At 46.5% G+C, this 16,254-nt stretch overlaps 1 protein-coding gene across 5 annotated transcripts in view; it reads right to left on the reverse strand.

Moving 5' to 3' along the window:
• LOC119460676 (plexin-A4-like) overlaps window positions 1-16,254 on the reverse strand; it is a 356,289-nt gene that overhangs the window by 293,440 nt on the left and 46,595 nt on the right. For 3 of the 5 annotated variants that reach the window (XM_049672065.1, XM_049672064.1, XM_049672063.1), the window contains exon 2: window positions 3,558-3,629. The exons of the other annotated variants lie outside the window; for them this stretch is intronic. The gene's annotated coding sequence lies outside the window, so the exon portion shown is untranslated. The remainder of the gene's footprint in view (window positions 1-3,557; window positions 3,630-16,254) is intronic. 5 annotated transcript variants of the gene reach the window in all.

Here is a 16,254-nt window from a genome sequence, read left to right on the forward strand (position 1 = left end):
GGATTGCGCCAACTAATGCTTTTCTGATACAGAACCACTCTTTCTGTCATTTCTTTCCACCTCCTTTTCATATTTGTCTTTCTCATCTTGCAATTTCCTCAATCATCTCCTTGCCAGTGATGGAAGCGACATTTTACATTTTTGAGTAAATTTCGGAGCAGAAAAAAAAAAATTCCACTTTGGAGCAGCCATAAGTGTTTTCGGAGCAGACGGCAAAATATGTCATTCGACTCCTGGAACTAAAAGCGTCACAGAAGCGTCTCATAAAAACTTAAAATGCCAGTTCTCGTAACAGAAATGAGATCAAACCGGTAAAGCTGAGCACCACATTATGAAAGTAACCACAATCACATATGACCGTGCCAAAGCAGTAGTTGATAATCGGCATGAGATTGAAGTAATCTCAGTCACTTTCATATTTCACCAAAACAGTCTGCATGTCAAGTTCAAAAATACAGCCCCCTAAATGAGCTATACACTTAAAATGCCAGTTCTTGTGGCAGAAATGAGATCAAAGCCGATAAAGCTGAGCATCACAATGTAAAAGAAACCAGTCCCATATCACCGTTTCCACAGCAGCAGTTGGTAATCAGATGAGGTCCAAGTAATCTGACACACATTTTGCCTTAGGCACCGCGGAGAACGTTCGCCGTGAGAAATGCCTCGGCGGGCTCGGCTGCAGCCAAGGCTACGATTGGCTTCACTGCGTTTTCGAAAACGATGATAATATACAGCTTGTTTCGGATTCTTTAGGGCTCATCGGTTGGTCACACGGTTGAAGTTCCTCGTCTTCATTTTCACAACGCTCTTTCTGAGGAGGTTCGGAGTAGTTACTAACAAAAATGAAAGTTTGGAGCGGCATGTAGCAGCCTTCCTCTTTTGGGGTAATTTGGAGCAATTGGAGAAGCACTTCCATCACTGCCTTGTCCTATGTAGAGTAGCCAACCAGACCGCTTTCTGGTTAGCCTCCCAACCTTCCATTTATATTAATTCCATTTCTCTCTCTCTCTCTCTCTCTCTCTCTCTCTAGCTAGCTAGTTAACATCCAATTGCAAGATCCCGCATGCCCCCCATGTCGCACAAAGCTAACATGACTGAGAGAACAAGTCGAAATTCACGAGTTCAATAAGGCAGGCTCGTCTGCAATCCCTAAGCATTTCTGCACAATTATCCGAAAGACTGACGCAACGCTAGCAAGCCTCCATTGCTTTACACTTGCCAGTCACCGCAGGAAATCAAAACAAGACGGCACACGAAACTCAATGCGACGGAGATCATCGCAACGATGTCGACTTCTCCGGCAGCCCACGCGTTAGAGGCACAGTGCCTCGCGCGAACTTCGGTTTCTTCTTCCCCGTGACGCAACCGCACCGCAACCACCACGCAAGGTGTGTGCGTACGCGCGCGCTCCACGCATCGAGATCCCGGCGTGCACGACGGCCGTTGCACAAGTTCGAGATTCCCGGCGCCCTCGCTCGCCGCTGCTGCCGCGTCCGCACGGCAAATGCGGCCCGCCCGCGGGCCATGTTTGCCCGCACCGAGAATTACACGGGCAACACGAGCGCGCTGGCAACACCGGGAGCGCCCTATAGCTCGCCGCGGGAGGGACGCTGCTGCTGCTGCTCCGCCGCATGCTACACAGAGGGCGCGCACGGTGTTGACACAGTGGCCGGCACGCACCGGGCCCTCAGTATACACGCGGAAAGGAAAGCAGATGTCGGGCACGGGAGCCCACGGTGGGGCAAATAGACGGGCCCGACGGCAGGCGAGGTATTTCGAAATAATGGCGTCGTATAGCATGCTCACGCTGCAGCGCTTTCGGGATACAGACGCCGCTAGACGACCATTTTGGTACCGCGTGACCGCTCCATCGCAAGTAACCGCGCAAGGCCGAATGTCACTTGCGCACGAGTGCGGGCTTATCTCACGCTCGCGTCGGTTGTACGCCTGGTAGGAAGCAAGAACGGTAATAAGCAGCAGATAGCTATGCGGAGACTATATTTCAACGTGCACGGTTACCGTTCCACCATTATCGATACCGCCTGGCGCTGAGTGTACATGCGCAAATGGTGGAAAGCAATTGCGGTAACGGTACGGTAAAACGGCGGCGCCATGCTAACACATTCTACTGTTTCGGTGAGACCTTAATGCCGTTAATACGGTGACACTGGAGAGCTTTCACGGATAATCGCAGTGTCATTCAGTGTCAAGCAACAGTTTTACAATGGCATTTATATAGCACTTTCTGTACGCTAAACGCAAGCCCTTAGCGGGACGCAACGCGGAGAGCGTCCGTTCATGACTTTCAGCTTAATGTACCGGGAGGGCGAGGGGGGGTCTATTTCGGAGGTTGTCAAATTCCGCCATATTGTCAATTCTCTAATGGCGGCATTTTGCACCAATCGGAAAGGCCGTAGTATGCCTCTGGGCCTGCTCTGGGCCTGCTCTGGGACATAGCCGACAAGAAATGGCAAATTCAACAATATGGCACAAATTGACAATATCCAGAATAACTATCCGGGACGCAAACGTACAGAACACGTTAAAAGAGAAGGCGCCGCCCGGTGCATATGCCTCGTGCCAAAAATGTCCGAGCCAAGACAATTTATTAGGAATCATCCTGCCAATTCTATGCCGACGCGCCTTGTCAGGCCTATATACGGGTACCAGAATCGACGAACGATCTGGGAGATGACTATGGATAACTTTTGCTTACGGCCACTTAGTTGTATACACGAAATAGGCTTACTTTACTCTATCCTATGTCACTCTTTTTTTTTTTTTTTTTTTAGTCCTGAATTATCGAGGCATCACTCCTGAATTAAATCTCGATCTCTCTCTTTCTTTCTGGCCATATCCATATCACATGCACAACCAACTATTGTTTCGTCTCGAACAATTGGTCATAGAAATCTTGCACTTTTCGAAAAAAAAAAAAAAAAAAACAGGAAATAATAAAACAAATAAAGGGGGAAAAGGAGGGGACCGCGGGTCGTCGCAGGGGCCTGTGTCACGCGAAGACAAGTGCGACTGCGCGACGCCGCGGAAGTCGGCTCTTCCGCTCAAACACGAGCGTGCGCGCACAAAACAGAATCGCGGGCGCCGTCGAACGGAAGACGGGACCAGAGCCACAGCCGCCGCCGCCGTGACAGGAACGCCCCTTTTCCGTTTCCGACCCGACACCGCCGTGCGCCCAATTAGCGCGCGCGGCTTATAAGGGGAGAAGCGCGCGTCGCACCACCGATCGCGTCCTCCATCACGGAAGGCACAAAATACAAGACGCTTGGAATCTATGGGCGCTGTCACGTCACGCACAGCATCAGAAACGACCGAGTATGTCGCGCCCAGGAGACACACAGGCCCTCAAGCACAGGGTGTCACACAACTGCTTCACCTACTTCTGCACTGGGATCTAAGAAACGGGTGCATCTGTTGTCTATATGACAAGCTCAATGTCCTCCACATCAGTGTCCGGCACGAGAAATGCATTACTAGAAGTAGATCCTTTTTTTTTTTTTTCCTTGCTATGAACAATGGGCAGATGTTTCAAATCTTACCTCTCAGAGAGCGCTTGATATAGTAGGCACGGCCGGTTCTCACTGCGCTCAGTTTTCGACACCTTTCGTCTCCTGAAAACCGAAAGAAAAAAGTATAGGTGAATGCGTTGAGCCCAAAACACAGTCATTTAAACGCGTCGAAATCAGGCGCAATATATTTCACCAACACGGAAAATCTAGGGGTGTGCGAAATGCTTACGTAAAATTGCATCGCTTTCTCATTGATTGTATTACCTAAGCTGACATTTCTAGAGACAGCGTATTGCGACAGCTTCAGTGTGGCAGACTGTTACGAGAAAAAAAGCCGGCAGATCCCACGCCCTGTGGGAATCGATGTTATGCGAAGCAGAGGGCGGATAGCGTACAAAGTTAACGAAACGACCATGAGAGCACCAAGACGTAGGCGGCTGTTTCATGACCTACATGGCACGCATGTCATGACATTCATGTCATGACTTCCCCAGGAGTCCCTTTAGCTAGGCCTAAGAGACCTCAAGGCGAAAGCATTAATCGTGCTCATGACTATGACTTCGACCATCAACATTTAGCCTTTTCCTTCACTTAGTACCCACGTCCGAACCCATTTCAGTGGTTTTTTGTGTTAATGTTTTCTCGCTCAGTCATTCTCATTTTTGCTGAGTCATGCTCATGACTATGGCTTCTACCCCCATACTTTAATGTTTCCTTCATTTAATACCCACGTCCGAACCAATGCATTTCAGTGGATTTTGAGTAATTTTTTTTTCTGAGTCATTGTCGTTTTTGCTGAGTCTTGCTCGTGACTATGACTTCTGCCATCATCTTTTAGTGCTTCCTTCACTTAGTGCCCACGTCCGAACCAATTTGAGTCGTTTTTGAGTGTTTTTTTTTTCTTTTTTTTTTTGCTGAGTCACTGTCATTTTTGGTGAGTCAAGGTCATGATTTACGGCTTATACCACCATCCTGTAGTGTTTCCTTCACTTAGTACCTACGTGCAAACCCATTTCAGTGGATTTTGAGTGTTAATCTTTTTTGCCGAGTCATTGTCATTTTTGATGAGTCATGCTCATGACTATGACTTCTACCATCATCCTTTAGTGTTTCCTTTACTTAGTACCCACATCAGAACCCATTTCAGTGGTTTTGAGTGTTAATGTTCTTTCGCAGGTCCATTGTCATTTTAGGCGGCGGTTTCACAACCTACATGACACGCATGTCATGACCTATCATTTATGTTCGTCATGCATGTCATACTATGCCAATTCTAGTACCTCCTAAGTTAACGAAACGGCCATGAGAGTACCAAGACGTCGCCAGCTGTTTCATGATCTACTTGACACACATGTCATGACCTATCATTTATTTTCGTCATACATTCTTGTCATACTACGCCAATTTTGGTAAATACCAAGTTAACGAAACGGCCATGAGAGCACCAAGACGTCGCCAGCTGTTTCATGATCTACTTGACCCACATGTCATGACCTATCATTTATTTTCGTCATACATTCTTGTCATACTATGCCAATTTTGGTAAATACCAAGTTAACGAAACGACCATGAGAGCATCAAGACGTAGGCGGCTAGATTGATAGATAGATACTGTCAAAGTGGCAAATGTTCGCCAAGAAATGATTCGCATTTAAAACATCCGTCTTCTCAGGCAACAAAGTTCGGACTAATGCATTTTTCGTTCTCCTAGCGCCACAAAACAGACCACCGTCATCATCTTTTTTTCTTTTTTTTTTTTTTTTTTTTTTTTTTTGTCTTTCGTGCAGAACAAAACATTAGACGTTTAGAATACCTTAACTTCTATATGAACTCGTACTATTACATGTACCGAACCATTTAAACCATTTATATGCAAGCTTCCCAAATAATAAAAAATGACTAATTTTCACAGAGGTAGGTGACAGGAAAAAGCCATCCTTGTGCATACCATGTAATTTGGTAAGTTGCTCATGTTCCGCAGTATGAGTAAACCAAACTTTTTTATGTCGCCTTTGTAGTGGTCACTACATTTTTCAATACCTCCTGTGTGGAAACTGCTCTTTCATTCATTTCATAATTTCCTGAGAAACTTGTTTGGCCTTGTCAGTTCACAGCTCTATCCTATACGTTGCTTTCACTACATTACTCGAGTGCCTTGCGGTTCGGTGGATGCGAAATTTTGAAGGAAACGAATCTCACTTGAAAGAAGCTGCTTAGTCTGTGTTGTTTTCGAGATATGTTTTCACCTTTCCCAAATGATACCTTAAATAAGAGTGCTGCAAATTTAATGTGTTTTGGGGCGTCTGACGTTCTCATAAAAGGCACGTGACCCCCTAAAGCGGCTTCACTGCAGTGCAGCTTTACAAAAGTGCCTTTTTAACCTCAGAAGCATTGCACAATTAATAAAAAATTCACACGTACGAAGAGTGAGTCATAGAGATTACGCGTTTTCAGTGGTTCGGGCAGATTAAGGCGCATTCTTCAGGTATGAATTTCTAAACGTCGCTATGGAGTTCACAATGGTATAAAAATATGGCCATTGAACCAAGAAAATTACTGCACTAAAGCCAAACTTCGCACATAACGAGTGGATGACATACAGATTACTTAAGTGAAAATATCTAGGTGTATAAAGAAGCGTTGCTCCTGTAGTCAATTCTTGAAATTCGTTTCCCACTGAGTGATGCGACCGCACAGCACCCGCCACTGACAGATGGAGCTAGAGGTCGTTGTCTGGAAAGGAGTAATGGTGCCAGCACTAACGTTCGCAAATGCCATTCTGTGCTTCAAATCGATTACCTTGTCGGGGTTGGAAGTTAACCAAATTTAGAACGGTAGACCGGTTGGCTTTGGGAGCCCACGGTAAAATCACAAATGAGGCAGTACAGAGGGACATGGGTTGGGCCTCTTTTGAAGTCAGAGAAGCACAGAGCCAAATTAGTTTTGAAGAAACACTAAGGAACATGGATCAAAATAAACGGGCGGCTAAAGTTCATAAGTATCTGTACTTGGAAACAGTCGACATAGAATGAAGGAAAAGGTCAAGAAAGTTGGCGACCAAGTACAGGGTAATTTAAAGTGTAGATAGAAAACCAGGAGTCATCAAAAAGAAAGTGAGAGAAACAGAGACAGGGACAGGAACACAAACGATCATGGAGATTTAAAAGAACGCGAAGAAAGAAATTAGAAAGAAAAATCTGAACGATAACACAAAGGGTTTTGTCTAATGTTTGCCTTGCTATCTGAGGCTCGAGCTGGTTGCCTAAGGAGAGAAACATAGCGGAGCGAATATTCGCAACCAGATGAGGCATGTGTATGCTGCAGCGAGAATCCGGATACCTCTCAGCACATCCTAATGGAATGCGAAGGGATTCACCCAGTGAGACCGTAGGTAACGCACACCTTCCAGAAGCGCTAGGATTTAAAGTGGACAGAAGCGTCAACCAGTCAGCAGTCGAGATAAGCAAGATACGTTTAAATCTATTGGTGGGGAAAAAAAAAGCAGGGAAGAGATTGATACCACCGGATCCGTTACAGGCATAGGCAGACATACAAGGTAGATAAATAAGTTTTGAGGAAGAAAAAAAGAAAGATTATGGAGACGTATACCAAAATGCAAGAATGAAAAACATGTACAGCCTACCTCATTAAAATCAAGCAGGCTAGGTGAGTATTTGTCCCCGCCCCATTTCAAAGGGGATGTCAATAAATCATCATCATCACCACCACTAAATTCCTGAACATGACTGCCAGCCGATGAACCACAGCGCCTTCATTCGATCGACGGCATGGCTAACAGCTCGGTCTCGACGACGTGACATGTTCCCAATGGTGCACCTGTTTGCTCCACTATACCTCAACTAATGTTATGGCGCGTGGCACTAGCGAATGGATATATATAGATATATAAACTTTATTACAAAGATAGAGTTTTGTCTTGCCCCGAAGGGGCATCGCTAATGGTCGGGGCCCCTGGTCCAGGGCACCGCTGGCTCTTGGTATCTTCTCCGCTCTCTGGATCAGCTTGAGCTGATCGTCGAGGGCCGAGCTGGACAGCAGTGCCTCCCATTGCTCCCTCGTGGTGTTCGTGTCGTGGTGTTGTGGTGTTGTCTGTTGTGTAGCGTGCACTCCTGCGAATGGAAGTTGCAATAGTCGCGGACAACTTTCTGTGGCAATGAAGGGTAAACCACGGGGGCGGAGCTTCTGCACGTGAGTTATCGCACCAAGTAGTCCGGCAGCGTTCTGCAGTGCTTTTGTGTGTGTGTGTGTGTGTGTGTGTGTGTGTGTGTGTGTGTGTGTGTGTGTGTGTGTGTGTGTGTGTGTGTGTGTGTGTGTGTGTGTGTGTGTGTGTGTGTGTGTGTGTGTGTGTGTGTGTGTGTGTGTGTGTGTGTGTGTGTCGGAACAGACGCTGAATCGACGCAGCTTAAACGTGGGAGGGATTTCGCGTTTACTCAGACGCAGAAGGAAAAGGCCGCAAAATAAGTGTCGACTTCAACATTAAGTGGTTTGCTTTGTCTTATTTAGCTGCTGTAAATAAGGTGTTTATGTTTGCGTTATGTTTACTCGCATTTGTGCCCCCGCTCACGTACCCGCTTTTCCGCCCGATCTGCCAGCGTTTAGTGTATAACCGAACACGCTAAACCTCTCTGTTAATTTATACGTTGCTACGGACGGTTTACGCCACCGCCTATAAGTAACACGCGATGAATCATCGCAATAACAGTTCCGAGCGCTCTGAATCTCAGCGTCGCAAGATGGCGGCACCGGCACTGCAGCTCTTTCCTACGTCACCGGTGTTTCGGTTTTCGACAAGCGTATAATCTGTACACAGACAATCTAAACTTCCCAACTGCTGTTCTGTCTTTACGACGCTCAGTTGCCGCGATTACGCGAGGACGATAGTGCTTCTGCGTTACGCCCTTACGCCCGACTTCATATAAACTCTGAACACTGGCACTTCACCTCGACGTTTTCTCGTACATGTGTCCTTACGCGATCTGTCTTCGGTTATTCGAGAAAGCCTCCGCAGCGCTCCTTTCAAAGAGAATGAAAAGAAGTGTTCGGGAACAGGGCCACTACCGGGACGCCGAGGAGCGAGCGCAACTTCTTGCACGCCTGTGGTTGCGGTTTTGTCCCGTTTCCCATGACGGCGGCGCGCCTGTGAAACCATGCGCGGCGAACCGCGCAGCGGGATAAGAAAAAATAAATAAATAAACAAAAAAGCCAAGGCGATCCGCAGAGCCAGCCCAGCGCCGACGACGGCCCCGTCGGAAGCTGCAGGACGACGTCGCCTGTCTCTAATCTCCCGAGAACAAGACCGGCGACAAAGCGAGTCGCGGGAAAGAGGAAAACGCGTACGGAGATTGCAGGCGAGAGCCGACTCGCTACAGGGCCTGCAGCTACTAACCGCGAGAAGAATGACGGCCCCAATACGCGTCGGGTGCTCTGCTTTCGAGTGCACTGCGCCACGGTATATTTAACGTTCTCAGCGCTTCGCCGCCGAAGGTGCCCGATGGCGAGCGCCTGTATCAAGTCGCGAGACCGTGGGAACTTCGGTCACTAAATACGGCTGTGCGCTAGTCGCAGCTTGAAAAACAAAGCGGGGAATATAATAATAATAATAATAATAATAATAATAATAATAATAATAATAATAATAATAATAATAATAATAATAATAATAATAATAATATATTAGGCTAAGGCGGGGCAAAATGCGACAGAAGTTTGCAAATAGTGAATATTTTTTAAAAAATTTCATTCAATAACATAAAACAACAAGACAGCAACATTCTTTTGGGTACAAGGTATGTGGTACATAAACATGGCTGTGCTCCCGCTGTTCAAAATTGAAGAAAAAAGAAATAAGGATTGTCACAAATGTCTCATTTTACCCCAACCTGCGCGGCAAAATGAGACACTGCATGGGGCAGTCTCAAAAAAAAAAAAAAAAAAGTAGTTCAGTTCTTGCAGGCGAAATACTTGAAATTAACTCCGTGAGCACCCACGCAGTCTTCATGAATCCACTCTTTCCACTACTCGCTGTGAATCCAAACAGAACCTGGCGCTGTGGTGCTCCACAAAGTGCTTGCAGATCAAGCACCGCCTGTCTTTCTTTGAGCGATTGCGATTTCTTGGATGTTTGCGCTTTACTGGCTTATTCAACGAATGTAAGCTACATCTGTCCTCACGAGACTTCTTCGCCTCTTCTTGTACTTTAGATGCAAAGCTGCGCAGGTGTTTCACGGCTTTCATCATGCTCAACATGGCTTTGTGAAGCGACGAAGTTAGAACTGCGCTATACCTTCAGAGTTCCTTGCCTTGGTCTTTCCTAATTTTGGCACTGGATAAATCTCATGCAAAGTAACGCCTCTCAGAATAATTTTCTCGTTGTGCCGGGTGTTACTCGACGAGGCTATGTTAGCGTTAGTGTCTTCATCGTTTTCCACATGCTCTCCTGTTACGCTGGCAGACGGCGGCTCGTCAAACTCTATCGGGGTCATCTAGAACAGCGCAGGAAAATGGCCACACACCATACTTTCGAAATCCAGATGATGTTCTCTTGTACGTCCGCACCATCCTAAACGAGGAAATATAATATATAATGTTCGTAAATAAATGATTCACTTAGTAACAAATTATTTATGCCGATTCAACGCCTTCTTGTAGCGTTTTGCCCCTTTGAAATGCCCGAATCTAAAAACATTTCCCCTTTAACCAACGACACTTACAAAACTAAACTTTTGGCAGCATGTACCTAGTAGTGCAAAGCAACAATACAAATGCTTACGTTAGTGAACTAACGTGGGAGTACCTTCATGCACGGCTTCGAAAGTTTCAGCGAGCAGAATTTCACCCCTTTTTGGCGGGTCACGAGCTCACTGTCAACCCCGCGCATTTTTTCCCGCACGAACTCTTCGAACAATCACGAGCTTTTTTATCAAAAGGAATGGACAATTACCCCTACCTGTTGATGAAATAAAGAACAAAAAAAAATGTGGTTGATCCCTCTTATATAGGAATCGGTATAGAACACGAAAGTGAAACGTGTCTTCACAGAAGTAGTGTAATGTTTATTGCACATTGATATATAATGTCTATTGGTGTTTTGTGGCTAAAGCGCCCTTAGGCGTTGATGCACCCACGCTGACGCCTGGTGGCACGTCTCCTCCATCATGACTACCAACGTCGATGACCATGAGCAACCGTCGTGCATATGGAAGCTGCACTACGCTGCACACGCTAGCACAACGCGAAAGACGAAGCACGTAACTGACACACTAATACAACGCGCAAGACAAAGCACGTAACTGAATCGTCACCGAGTCAAATCAGCGCGTACAGCGCGTCGTAATTGCAGCCTCCGCGATCAACTTCAGAAACATTTTCAGAGCTAATTGCGGAGGCCACGCTCCGCTGTGCTGAGTACGGTGAACGCCACTACCAACGCCACCTAGGTGGCGTTGGTAGTGCTTCTTGATGCCAGCGTCCCTTCGAATGCTGGCATCGAGGCGTCGTAGTGCTGAGACCACCGAAGCGTTCACTGTCGGTGCGCGTTAGTGTCATAATGCAGTACTTCTCTTTTCTGCTCGTAGGCGGCGGCACCGCCCCGAGCAAGAGCGCGGGTACACGGAGGAGTGTTAGATATATAAAGCGCGTCTGTGTACCTCTCTGCAAATGCGTTTGTGGCGCAATGGGTTAAACGCTCGGCGATCTATCGTCGCGGACCGAGAGGTCGTGGGTTCGATTCCCAAATTTTGCATGTTTGTGGAACTTTTTCTTCTGGTTTCTTTCTTTGTATTATGTTCTATGACGTATTTCCGTGACGGAAATACGTGACGGAAATTTCCGTGACGGAAATACGTCAGTGAAGTCTTGGTGGACCCCGGCATAAAACACTTTCGTGTTAAAAAAAACTTTTTTTTTCCTTAGGTATATGCAGCAGCAAAGTCAAAATGTCGCGTTTGGCCCCGTGTCTCATTTTGCCCACCTTACCCTAGACATTGCAGTCATACTTGAAATGTTTTATACACGAATGTGCGAAATGTCCTTAAGACGAAGGTGAATTCAGGAAAAAGAAAGAAAAAAATGTGGGCAGCTTGCACCAGTGGTGCAAGGCTGGAGTAAACAGTGAAGCCGGTGATCAACCTAGCTTATTCCAGGTTTTACTAGGCTTGGCCACGTTTTGCTAGGAAATGCTATAGTGCTGCTCGGCACGGTATTCCGAATCGGCACGCTGCCGACGCGCAGATTCTCGCTTGGCCGCGCGACGCGCTTCAAGATGAGCGACTTCTCCTTCGGGTGTCCGGATCTTCTTTGGTCGTCCCATGTCAAGGCTACATATGTACTCGCCACAGAGTCAACGAGAGTTCTGCCGCCGTCGCGGCGGCTCCGAGCTTTATCTCCCCGGTGACGTCCCGGCCAAGCTGCGCCTCCACACTTGCCGGGGCGTGGCTGGTGGAAACCTGCCTAGTTGCCGCCAGAGGCGCCTGCTGCAGTGACGGTCACCATGCGCGTTCGGCGCGAACGCGGGGAAACGCGGACAGCATCGGCAGCAGCTCTGCGCATTGCCTCGCTGATGCTACTACAATTTATTTCTCTCGCTCTCCTTTTCTCTTTCTATCTCCCGAGCATAGCGCGCGCAGCGCGCATGCTCTCCTTCCCTCTCCTTAACGCCCCATGTCAAGGCAACATGTGCACGGCACGGAGAGGAGGCGAAGCACGCGCCGTTGCTAGGCAACGCGCGCTGACGTCATCGCCAGGAGCAGTTTATGTTCGCACTACGAGGCGCAACCAAGAGCTTAAACAGCTCCGCTGTTAAAAAGTGATACGTTACACACTAAACACAAATAATCCCAGATGGGAGTAAATGCCTCGTCGCCTAGCGCATTCCCGAATGAGAGTTTAATATACTCCATTCATATGGAGTTTTAGTTAACTCCATCTCTCACAAGAGTTTTTATGGTGTCCAAATAAGAGTGAATTTACTTCATTTCTCTCGGGAGTTTTTACGGTGTTCCAATTGGAGTGAATATTACTTTATTTACGGAAGGGGTTTTTAGGTATCCTAATTGGAGTGAATATTACTTCATTTCTTGAGTGAGTCTTTAAGTGTTTAAATTGGAGTGAATATTACTTCATTTCTGGAAAGTGTTCTTGAGGTGTTGCAAATGGAGTAAATACTAATCCATTTCTGAAGAGAGTTTCTTGAGATCCTGCAACATTATTTATATTTTTTTTCCTGCAATGAATTGAAGCAGCAGCTTTCGTGCCGTGGCTTTATGACACTTATTAATGACTGATGAAGTAGTGCAGATGCTATGTTTTGTGCCGGTAACAACCTTTACCGTAGCTTATTTTGTTTTCCACCTTCCTAGTTAGATTTTGAATGTATGTATAAAACTTCACTGGAGACTAATATGAAATTGAATTATAACAAGAGCATTTATCCACCCATCTAACTGCCCTTTCTCGCCTAGTCAACTCTGTTCAATAACGTAAATCGAAACGCGAATTCAGCACAAATAAAACGACCGCATTTGCGCTTTCACGTACGCGAGAGTATGTGACATTCACAAGATTCAATTTGGCAAGGCAATTTTTCTTTATACCACTAGATCATTAATACTTGACAGGATTACATTCTCGCTTATGTATTTCTTGTTAACATTTCAACGCACGTTGTGATGAAATGCAGAAAATAAAATGCGGTTTTCCGGATAGCCGTATAATGTATATTTTATTATCTGTAGGCATTACAACATCACACGGGAGACAAAACAGAGGGAAACACAGCATTTAAAGAAAATTACGCGTAATAAGAGCATGTTGCTTGAAATGATACATATCAATTAACAATAATATAAAGCATATACCATACATCAGCAAGGCCAAGAGTCCAACATAACGCACATTCAATAAACAAACGCGCACGACAACAACACACTGCTGATGTACTGATAAAAGGAAGCGCGGACAACATTGAATGACAGAACGCTGCGCAGCCAACTGTAACAATTTAATTACTCGAGTGAACCATATAGACTATCGCTCTCCTTAACTTGGGGGGAACCACATTTAAAACAAGACATGTAATCCACTCACAAAAAAAAAAAAAGAAACAGCTTAACATGGCAGCCGACCTACACACTTTTGCAAACGGTTTTTACTCAATATATGGCATTGTGAGAAGTCGTAGATAATCCCGTATTTCAAAATTGGATGGAGCTGGATTCTTCCTAAATTATTGAGGACAGATGTCAACAAGTGAACACGCCCAAACGACACGTACAGAAAATTTGACTGCCAAACCGACGTGCAAGTTAATGATCGCGCCCATAGACCATACCACTTTTAGGGTGCCTGAATGGTATCCTCCTCGCCGGGAGGGGGAGAACACGCAGGCACGCTAGCGAGAACGGACATGCCGCATTACGGTGGGGTCAGTGTCCACAAAACCTGTCAAACGCCTGTCGGAGTGACGAGAGACGACGATTGTTCTCGCCTCCCCAACTTTCTTACAGTCACCATGCTTCGCGTCGCCTTGGAATTAGTAGGGATGGTCGATTAAATGTTTTAATCGATTAACGATTAATCGTTCGTCACTTTAGCGTATCATCGATTAATCGATTTCGATGCGGGGTTTTTCGTCGATTAATCGATTAATCGAGGCTATGTTAGCGTTAGTGTCTTCATCGTTTTCCACATGCTCTCCTGTTACGCTGGCAGACGGCGGCTCGTCAAACTCTATCGGGGTCATCTAGAACAGCGCAGGAAAATGGCCACACACCATACTTTCGAAATCCAGATGATGTTCTCTTGTACGTCCGCACCATCCTAAACGAGGAAATATAATATATAATGTTCGTAAATAAATGATTCACTTAGTAACAAATTATTTATGCCGATTCAACGCCTTCTTGTAGCGTTTTGCCCCTTTGAAATGCCCGAATCTAAAAACATTTCCCCTTTAACCAACGACACTTACAAAACTAAACTTTTGGCAGCATGTACCTAGTAGTGCAAAGCAACAATACAAATGCTTACGTTAGTGAACTAACGTGGGAGTACCTTCATGCACGGCTTCGAAAGTTTCAGCGAGCAGAATTTCACCCCTTTTTGGCGGGTCACGAGCTCACTGTCAACCCCGCGCATTTTTTCCCGCACGAACTCTTCGAACAATCACGAGCTTTTTTATCAAAAGGAATGGACAATTACCCCTACCTGTTGATGAAATAAAGAACAAAAAAAAAATGTGGTTGATCCCTCTTATATAGGAATCGGTATAGAACACGAAAGTGAAACGTGTCTTCACAGAAGTAGTGTAATGTTTATTGCACATTGATATATAATGTCTATTGGTGTTTTGTGGCTAAAGCGCCCTTAGGCGTTGATGCACCCACGCTGACGCCTGGTGGCACGTCTCCTCCATCATGACTACCAACGTCGATGACCATGAGCAACCGTCGTGCATATGGAAGCTGCACTACGCTGCACACGCTAGCACAACGCGAAAGACGAAGCACGTAACTGACACACTAATACAACGCGCAAGACAAAGCACGTAACTGAATCGTCACCGAGTCAAATCAGCGCGTACAGCGCGTCGTAATTGCAGCCTCCGCGATCAACTTCAGAAACATTTTCAGAGCTAATTGCGGAGGCCACGCTCCGCTGTGCTGAGTACGGTGAACGCCACTACCAACGCCACCTAGGTGGCGTTGGTAGTGCTTCTTGATGCCAGCGTCCCTTCGAATGCTGGCATCGAGGCGTCGTAGTGCTGAGACCACCGAAGCGTTCACTGTCGGTGCGCGTTAGTGTCATAATGCAGTACTTCTCTTTTCTGCTCGTAGGCGGCGGCACCGCCCCGAGCAAGAGCGCGGGTACACGGAGGAGTGTTAGATATATAAAGCGCGTCTGTGTACCTCTCTGCAAATGCGTTTGTGGCGCAATGGGTTAAACGCTCGGCGATCTATCGTCGCGGACCGAGAGGTCGTGGGTTCGATTCCCAAATTTTGCATGTTTGTGGAACTTTTTCTTCTGGTTTCTTTCTTTGTATTATGTTCTATGACGTATTTCCGTGACGGAAATACGTCAGTGAAGTCTTGGTGGACCCCGGCATAAAACACTTTCGTGTTAAAAAAAACTTTTTTTTTCCTTAGGTATATGCAGCAGCAAAGTCAAAATGTCGCGTTTGGCCCCGTGTCTCATTTTGCCCACCTTACCCTAGACATTGCAGTCATACTTGAAATGTTTTATACACGAATGTGCGAAATGTCCTTAAGACGAAGGTGAATTCAGGAAAAAGAAAGAAAAAAATGTGGGCAGCTTGCACCAGTGGTGCAAGGCTGGAGTAAACAGTGAAGCCGGTGATCAACCTAGCTTATTCCAGGTTTTACTAGGCTTGGCCACGTTTTGCTAGGAAATGCTATAGTGCTGCTCGGCACGGTATTCCGAATCGGCACGCTGCCGACGCGCAGATTCTCGCTTGGCCGCGCGACGCGCTTCAAGATGAGCGACTTCTCCTTCGGGTGTCCGGATCTTCTTTGGTCGTCCCATGTCAAGGCTACATATGTACTCGCCACAGAGTCAACGAGAGTTCTGCCGCCGTCGCGGCGGCTCCGAGCTTTATCTCCCCGGTGACGTCCCGGCCAAGCTGCGCCTCCACACTTGCCGGGGCGTGGCTGGTGGAAACCTGCCTAGTTGCCGCCAGAGGCGCCTGCTGCAG

The sequence above is a fragment of the Dermacentor silvarum genome, chromosome 8 (genome assembly GCF_013339745.2).
Source record: "Dermacentor silvarum isolate Dsil-2018 chromosome 8, BIME_Dsil_1.4, whole genome shotgun sequence".
In the NCBI taxonomy this organism is placed as follows: domain Eukaryota; kingdom Metazoa; phylum Arthropoda; class Arachnida; order Ixodida; family Ixodidae; genus Dermacentor; species Dermacentor silvarum.